We start from the raw sequence: 9,206 nt of genomic DNA, 5'->3' as shown, positions 1-9,206 counted from the left end.
AGCTCCTAACCACACTTTTTTGACAGCACTTGGTGGTTTGTTTACGTGGTGTTAAATTTTGAATTGAGTTTTCTATCTTTGTCCGGCATATAATGATAGAAATATATAATTTTTATTGAAGAGAAAGTGCCTTACATGCATTTTACAGAAATTGATGCAGTAATCCTTCACGAAATTTCAAATCGAAACTGCTGGATGTGACAAAAACATGTAAACAAACCACCAAGTAGTGTCATTTGACGGCAAAATGACGTCATCGCAAAATGATCTATAAGACCTAAACATCATACCGTCAATTGACAGATACTGGCGCCCTTGTTTACATTTTGAAAAACTTTCCTTTCCGTTTATAGCGAATGTAGCGTGTTTTTAAACATTTTACAGGCATAATGGCTTTTAAATTTAGTGCTAATGCTGTTTAAACTCGGTTTAACCCTTTATAAGGCAGTGGCAACTATATTGCCACCAACGAAAAATATTGTTTTTGCTTTTCTAACAATATCGTTTTAGCATATTATGTACTCAATATGTTCTGATAGCCTTTGGCAACATTCTCAATGGTTTTAAATCGCTGAATTTGTAAAAATGGTAATTTACGAACCACTTTTATGAAAATTAATCTTGGTTTTTGAGTGTCAACAGTAAATTTGGTTTAAATTCGTAGAAAAACCATTAAATTGGAAACTTTTTGGATGGTAATATTCAGTTTACGGTGTTTTATGATAGATTATGTGGATTTATCCAAAAACTTAGAACCAATATTCGAGAACATGTTTTTCGGGCTTAACGGGCAGCGGCAAACATATTGCCACCAACGTTTTGCGCTAGACGGGCAGTGGCAACTATATTGCCACCAATTTTTTCAAGTATTCCAGCAATTTTGACGTAGGACTACGTCTTACGGCAAGTTTTGAGATAGGGTGTCATTCCAAAAAAACGAAAAATGCGAGCGTCACGAAAAATGAAAGGTTTTGAGCGCTAATAGCTCAGCGGTGCTCCGATCGATTTTCAATATTCTTACACCAATCGATCGGAAAATCTTCTAAGAATTGACCCAAATGAAGAAAAGAATGGATTCTTGATGTTGAACTATTGAAAAATTAAAAATAATGAACCTATGTTTTACCAGAATTCTCGCTTCGTGATTGGTTGGAAGATTCTTTACGATGATCTAAACCTATACTAATTTGATATCTGTGCTTGGGAAGTAAGCCAAAACAAGAAACGAGTGACAGTTCCCTCATTTCAACAAGATTTCTTAACACCGCGGTTCAACCTAGACCATTTTGATGTCCTTGCTTGGGAAGTACGCCAGAGAGAGTAACAAAGCCCCCTCGTGCCAACACACTTCTTGCGAACGGGATTAAATCTAGTCCAATTTGATGTCTGTGTTAGGGAAGTGTGCCAAAAAAAATGACACAAGTTCGTTATCCCAACAGATCGCAAACTTTTACTGCGAGACGATTAAACCTCGACGAACTTGATATCTGTGTTGGAAAAATGTACTACAGCTGTAGTGTTCGGTTATAATACGATTCTGTATGAATACGCATGCTTGCCGTTTCATTAGAAGTGTAGTGGAAAGATGTGCTGTTGATAAAATAGGATTGAATTGGTAAAATCCCTTCAACGTGGGAAACCATGGATAATAAAAACAATCTTTAATTTCAGTAAGGTAGCAGGAAAGCAATAGTTTGTGTTCTTAATTTTGTTAAATTGTTTTCAAATGCACCATCTTTTGAGAATTGAACGTATGCAATGTTACTCCTTTGATAAATGTTACATACAACGCATGTAGCATGTATATATGTTGCATATCCAGCTTTTTACGAGCCATAATGGCGAACGTGTTCGTAATATTTGAACAGCATTTTTGACATTTCTCTAATACATCGCACGTTTTCTTTCCGCGCGTTCACGGTAGAACTAAAGGAATGTACGGAAAGAAAACGTGCGATGTATTAGGGAAATGTCAAAAATGCTGTTCAAATATTACGAACACGTCCACCATTATGGCTCGTAAAAAGCTGGATAGCATGCATACATGAAGAATCGAATGATTACAAGCATGTATACATGCCACTGTCAGTACAAAGAGACTTACGTAGTCCTGCGTCACCTATATATGCGGTCGTGTCTTGTACACAACCCCTCTGATTTTTCCTGCAAAAAAAGCTAAATGTTAACGAATACTTCGTATAGTTGCAGGTTTAAATGGTAGAACTCGATCAGTTTCTGAAAAGTGATCCTGCGAGAGGTTGGCAAAAATATTGCCACCAACGTTTTACGCCAGACAGGCAGCGGCAACTATGTTGCCACCAATGTTTTGCTCTAAACAGGCAGTGGCAACTATATTGCCACCAACGTTTTGCACCAGACGGGCAGTGGCAAACATATTGCCACCAACATTTTGCGCTAGACGGGCAGTGGCAACTATATTGCCACCAATTTTTTCAAGTTTTTCAGCAATTTTCTCATCAAAAAGAATATAAATGGGTTCTACCGAATGTTAACATTATGTTTCGCTGAAGTTTGTGTTAATTCCATGCGTAGTTGCCACGGCCTTATAAAGGGTTAAACAACAAACTTGCCGTTTAAACAGCTGAAACGTTTTTGGACTCTGCGGTCTGTTTGTAAACAAGGGCGCCAGTATCTGCCAGATGACGTCACCTTGATTTGGTCTATTAGTAGCGAAAATCAGAAAACGACGTCAAACTACAAAAACAAACCGCGTCGGACAATAGATCATTACACGGGAGCTCCTAACCACACTTTTTTGACAGCACTTGGTGGTTTGTTTACGTGGTGTTAAATTTTGAATTGAGTTTTCTATCTTTGTCCGGCAGATTTAATTTATAGTTTTTATTGAAGAGAAAGTGCCTTACATGCATTTTACAGAAATTGATGCAGTAATCCTTCACAAAATTTCAAATCGAAACTGCTGGATGTGACAAAAACATGTAAACAAACCACCAAGTGGTGTCATTTGACGGCAAAATGACGTCATCGCAAAATGATCTATAGACCAAATCAAGGTGACGTCATCTGGCAGATACTGGCGCCCTTGTTTACAAACAGACCGCAGAGTCCAAAAAAGTTTCAGTTGTTTAATCGGCAAGTTTGTTGTTTAAACCGAGTTTAAACAGCATTAGGACTAAATTTAAAAAGCCATTATGCCTGTAAAATGGTAAAACACACGCTACATTCGCTATAAACGAAAAGGAAAATTTTCCAAAATGTAAACAAGGGCGCCAGTATCTGTCAGTTGACGGTATGATGATTTGGTCTATGGGGTTTGTTTTTGGAGTTTGACGTCACGCTTCATCGTGATTGGTCGATTTACGATTCCACCCACACCATGATGAAATTTCTTCATTGCACTAACACCACTTAACCAACATTGCCACACCTGTATATACACATTGAGCTCCTAACCACACTTTCTTGACAGCACTTGGTGGTTTGTTTACATGGTGTTAAAGTTTGAATTGAGTTTTCCACCTTTGTCCGGCAGATAATGATAAAAAATTATAGTTTTTATTTAAGAGAAAGCACCTTACATGCATTTTAAAGCAACTGATGCAGTAATCCTTCACGAAATTTTAAATCGAAACTGCTGGATGTGACAATAAACATGTAAACAAACCACCAAGTGGTGTCATTTGACGGCAAAATGACGTCATCGCAAAATGATCTATAGACCAATTCATCATACCGTCAATTGACAGATACTGGCGCCCTTGTTTACATTTTGGATTTTTTCCTTTTCGTTTATAGATCATTACACGGGAGCTCCTAACCACACTTTTTCGACAGCACTTGGTGGTTTGTTTACATGGTGTTAAAGTTTGAATTGAATTTTCTATCTTTGTCCGGCAGATAATGATCAAGAATTATAGTTTTTATTTATGAGAAAGCACCTTACATGCATTTTAAAGCAACTGATGCAGTAATCCTTCACGAAATTTTAAATCGAAACTGCTGGATGTAACAAAAAACATGTAAACAAACCACCAAGTGGTGTCATTTGACGGCAAAATGACGTCATCGCAAAATGATCTATATGGATAATAGAGCATTACACGGGAGCTCCTAACCTCACTTTTTTGACAGCACTTGGTGGTTTGTTTACATGGTGCTAAAGTTTGAATTGAGTTTTCTACGTGGTTTTCTATCTATGTCCGGCAGATAATGATAAAAACTTTTAGTTTTTATTTAAGAGAAAGTGCTTTACTTGCATTTTAAAGCAACTGATGCAGTAATCCTTCACAAAATTTCAAATCGAAACCGCTGGATGTGACAAAAACATGTAAACAAACCACCAAGTGGTGTCATTTGACGGCAAAATGACGTCATCGCAAAATGATCTATAACGAATATAGCGTGTGTATTAAACATTTTACAGGCATAATGGCTTTTTAAATTAGTCACATTGCAGTTTAAACAACAATCTTCCGTTTAAACAACGGAATCTTTGTTGGATTCTGCCGTCTGTTATGTAAACAAGGGCGCCAGTATCTGCCAAATGACGTGCGATGATGTCATTTTGCCGTCAAATGACACCACTTGGTGGTTAGGGTTGCCAAGTGGCCGGTTTTTGGCCGGTCCGACCGGTTTTTCACCTACAAAGCCGGTGGCCGGTCAATCCTGCAAAAAGGCCGGTTTTCTGACATATGAAGCCGGATTGGCACTTTTTGCCGGATTTGTTAAATTTATTAGCAATTCTGAGTAGTGGATCGATGAAGATAGCCAGTTTTGCAGTGACAATACTTTGCTTCTGACGGTAATTAAATTGTCCACCAGCACCAGAAGCAACTAGTTATCACTCTGAAACTATAGCTATGCTATCTTCAATAAGCCATTTAATGTTCGTTGTGGTTTCGATTCCGGCGACTACCCAAATAATATGTCAATAACGCACATTACACATTCCAGGCAAATCCTCTAATAATATGCTGCGACACCCCCCCCCCCCCCCGCATTTTTTGAAGGCAGGACCGAACGGCTGGTTTTTGTAATTTTCGTTTTATTCGTCAAGCATTTGTAGACTACATACAATAATGTTATTACAATGTTTACTTATATACTATACATTATTTCTATGGCTAAGTCGTAGTTTCATATGGATTCTGGACATAGTGATGTCAATTCTTTCGCAATTTTGATTATAAAGGCGCATCATGTTATTGACTGGTCCATTTTTCGCATAATTGGTCTTATATGATTTTTCCAAAAATATTTTTCTAGTTCTAAGGTTACGACTCGGCGCATAAAAGTTCAATTGAGCAAGTAAATCTGCGGACTGGATGCGTTGAGAAATAATGTCATTGATAAAGTAAAGCATTGCTTGTTCGCGACGTTCTTTAAGTGTTTGTATATGGATGAGCATGCAGCGCGCTTCATAAGATGGTAATGGAAATACTGTCCAGTTAAGTTTTCGAAGCGCGTATAATAGAAATTGTTTCTGAACAGATTCAATGCGTCCTTCGTGTAACGCAGTCTGTGGGTGCCATACAATATTGCAATATTCCAGAATAGGTCTTACATATGTAATGTATAAAAGTTTTATTGTGTACGGGTCTTTGAAATTATGACTGAAGCGTTTGATAAAGCCCAGCATTCTATTTGCTTTGTTAATAATGGTATTGTAATGTTCTGTAAATGTTAGTTTTGAGTCTAAGATTACTCCTAGATCACTTACAATTTTACATTTTGGTACAATTTTGTTTCCTAAGTATATGTCAATAGAGGGAGTTTGAATTTTCCTGCTAAATGCTATTGAGTTACATTTTTTTACATTGAGGTTTAGTAAAGATTTGTTGCACCAAGTGTTGAATACATTGACTTCATTCTGAAATACTGCGACGTTATGGGCATTTTTTATTTCCATATATTTCCATTGCATTAAGAGTAAAAGTTACAAATTCCAGAAGATTTGAGGCAGTAGAGCGGCCTTTAAAAAAGCCGTGTTGCTGACTTGTAATTTTGTGTTTTACTTGTTGAAAAATTTTTTCATTTATAATTGATTCAAATAGTTTAGGAATGCAAGAGATAATGGCAATTCCACGGTAGTTTCGGATGTCTGATTTTGTTCCTGATTTGAAGATAGGGACTAAATACGAAGATTTCCATATTTTCGGGAATTTTCCATTTTTCAGAGACATGTTAAATAGGCGTTGTAATGGTGTAGCAAGTTCTTCGGCCAGGTTTTTGAGAAATATGGGTGCTATTCCGTCAGGCCCCGGCCCTTTTGACGCATTCAAGCCTTTTAGTGCTTCAAATACGTCAATTTCTGATAGTTGAGAGACAGATATGTCGTTAGAAAATTCGGGGATAAATGAGAAATATTCCTGGTCGCGGTCTTCTTCGGTGAATGTTGTATATACTTCTTGAAAGAAATTTGCGAAAAGGTTGCAGATTTCATGAGCATTATTTCCAATAAGCCCGTCAAGTTTCATTTGGGATGGGAAATTACTGCTTTTCAATTTAGTATTTACATAGTTAAAGAAATTTTTTGGGCATGATTTGACTTCATTTTCGACTTTACTATTATATTCTTCATACGCGATTTTAGTGGCCGAGTTGAGTTCTTCACAAATATTGAGATAATTATTCAAGTTAATGGTATTGTTTTCATTTTTGAATTTTTTGTGTGCTTTTTGTTTTCTATTTTTAAGATTTTTTAGATGTGAGTTGAACCACACAGGCCATTTACTATGTTGACTTCGTCTTCTTCTTTTCATTGGTACAGTTTCGTGCAAAAGGCACTTCAAGAAAAGGATGAATTTTTCTGCTTCATAGTCGACATTTCCTTCAGTACAAAACACATGTTGCCATTCTGTTGTACATAGTCTACGCTTAATTTCTATAAAATTTGCTTTATTATATTCCGGCACTTCTTCATATTCCAAGTCAGTAGGGTAAGAGCTATTGTGTGTGAAAATTGAGTATTCCATTGCTGTGTGAAATGCTTCATTCTTCCATAAAGGAGATAGTGAAGCATTTACAGCAAAGTCGTCTGTGCAGTTTGTAAAAAGTAAGTCCAAATAAACATTTTGACTATTTTTGACTGAATTTATTTGATGCAGGCCAAATTGTGAAATTTTGTCAAAAATGTAATGCAATGTTTCATTTTCGCCTACTACTGGAAGCAAAATGGATTCATTGTCAGTGTCTACAATGAAGTCCACATTGCGCTGATTGAAGTCGCCGTAAATATGTAGTTTTACTTCGGGTTCCATATTTGAAATAATGTTTTCTACTGCTTCGAAAAATAGTTCATAAGACTGTTTATTAGCATGTTCGGGAGGAAAGTACACGGCTGAAAAAATGTGTACTTCGCCGTATATGGTTGCTTTGGCCCATATATTTTCAAATTCGATGTGCTTTCTAGTAATTATTTCTTCCGAAGTAAAGTCAGAGTTTATAGCTATGAGGACACCTCCTCCAGATTTTTTCTGACTTAGAGACAAATTACGGTCGTGCCGGAATACGTTAAATAGATTTCCAAAAATTTCTTCGCTTTTGACGCTTTCGTCCCAGCTACTTTCGGTTCCAAGAATGACTTTGAAAGAAGATGATATTACATTTTGATGAATTTCCTTCATTTTGGCTGGACTTTTCATGCGGTTGAAATTCTGGCAATACACAAGAATTTCAGCCGCATTCTGTTTTAGTGCAGAAGAAGTTTTTGGAAAATTATTACTACTTACATTTACGTTTACTAGCTCCAAAGAGCGCGTCAATAAAATTTCTTCTTCATTAGACTGGGCGTCGTCGTTTGGTGATTTAAATTCTTCCGTGTTGTGCGTCAATTGTAGAGAAAATTCGCGTTGTAAGATTTACGTGACGGTACAACGCTTGTCGAAAATTTATTGTTACTTTCGCGCAATTGCTGAAGGCGGTGAGTTCGTTCGCTCACTAAAAAAATCAGAGGGGTTGTGTACAAGACACGACCGCATATATAGGTGGCGCAGGACTACGTAAGTCTCTTTGTAGTGATAGTGGCATGTATTCATGCTTGTAATCATTCGATTCTTCATGTATACATGCTATATGCAACATATATATATGCTACATGCGTAGTATGTAACATTTATCAAAGTAGTAATATTGCATACGTTCAATTCTCAAAAGATTGTGCATTTGAAAACAATTTAACAAAATCAAGAATACAAACTATTGCTTTCCTGTTACCTTACTGAAATTAAAGATTGTTTTTATTATCCATGATTTCCCACGTTTAAGGGATGAAAGGAGTCGTATTATAACCGAACACTACAGCTGTAGCACATGTTTCCAACACAGATATCAAGTTCGCCGAGGTTTAATCGTCTCGCAGTAAAGAATTTGCGATCTGTTGGGACAACAAACTTGTGTCATTTTTTCTGGCACACTTCCCTAACACAGACATCAAATTGGACTAGGTTTAATCGCGTTGGTAAGAAATCTGTTGGCACGAGGGGGCTTTGTTACTCTCTCTGACGTACTTCCCAAGCAAGGACATCAAAATGGTCTAGGTTGAACCGCGGTGTTAAGAAATCTTGTTGAAATGAGGAAACTTGGTCACTTGTTTTGGCTTACTTCCCAAGCACAGATATCAAATTGGTATAGGTTTAGATCATCGCAAAGAATCTTCCAACCAATCACGAAGCGAGAATTCTGGTAAAACATAGGTTCATTATTTTCAATTTTTCAATAGTTCAACATCAAGAAGCCATATTTTTCTTCATCTGGGTAAATTCTTAGAAAATTTTCCAATCGATTGGTGTAAGAATATTGAAAATCGATCGAAAAACCGCTGAGCTATTAACGCTCAAAACCTTTCATTTTTCGTGACGCTCGCATTTTTCGAATTTTTGGAATGACACCCTATCTCAAAACTTGCCGTAAGACGTAGTCCTACGTCAAAATTGTCTGTACGACTGCAAGTCAGCTTCTGCTTCCGGCGGTAAAAGTCCATATTCCTGGTAGACTTCAAGAAAGATGCGCTTTAGATGTTCGGGAGACGTCGGGAGTCCTTCGGATGCCAAAAGCATTCGAATGCTGGTTGATGTTAGTCCTTCTATACAGACTGACGGCTGCTGGTCTTTCATATATGCCAAGTACAGGCGGACGATTTTCATTATTTTTGGGTCGCGCAGTCTAGCTTTCAGAAAGCGCCCGTCGCCGTTTGTTGACTGCTGAGTGAGCCGGACTATAGGTGG

This window comes from Sabethes cyaneus, chromosome 2 (genome assembly GCF_943734655.1).
Source record: "Sabethes cyaneus chromosome 2, idSabCyanKW18_F2, whole genome shotgun sequence".
In the NCBI taxonomy this organism is placed as follows: Eukaryota; Metazoa; Arthropoda; class Insecta; order Diptera; family Culicidae; genus Sabethes; species Sabethes cyaneus.
The sequence above is the reverse complement of the archived record's forward strand: the minus strand, read 5'-3'. Positions refer to the sequence as shown.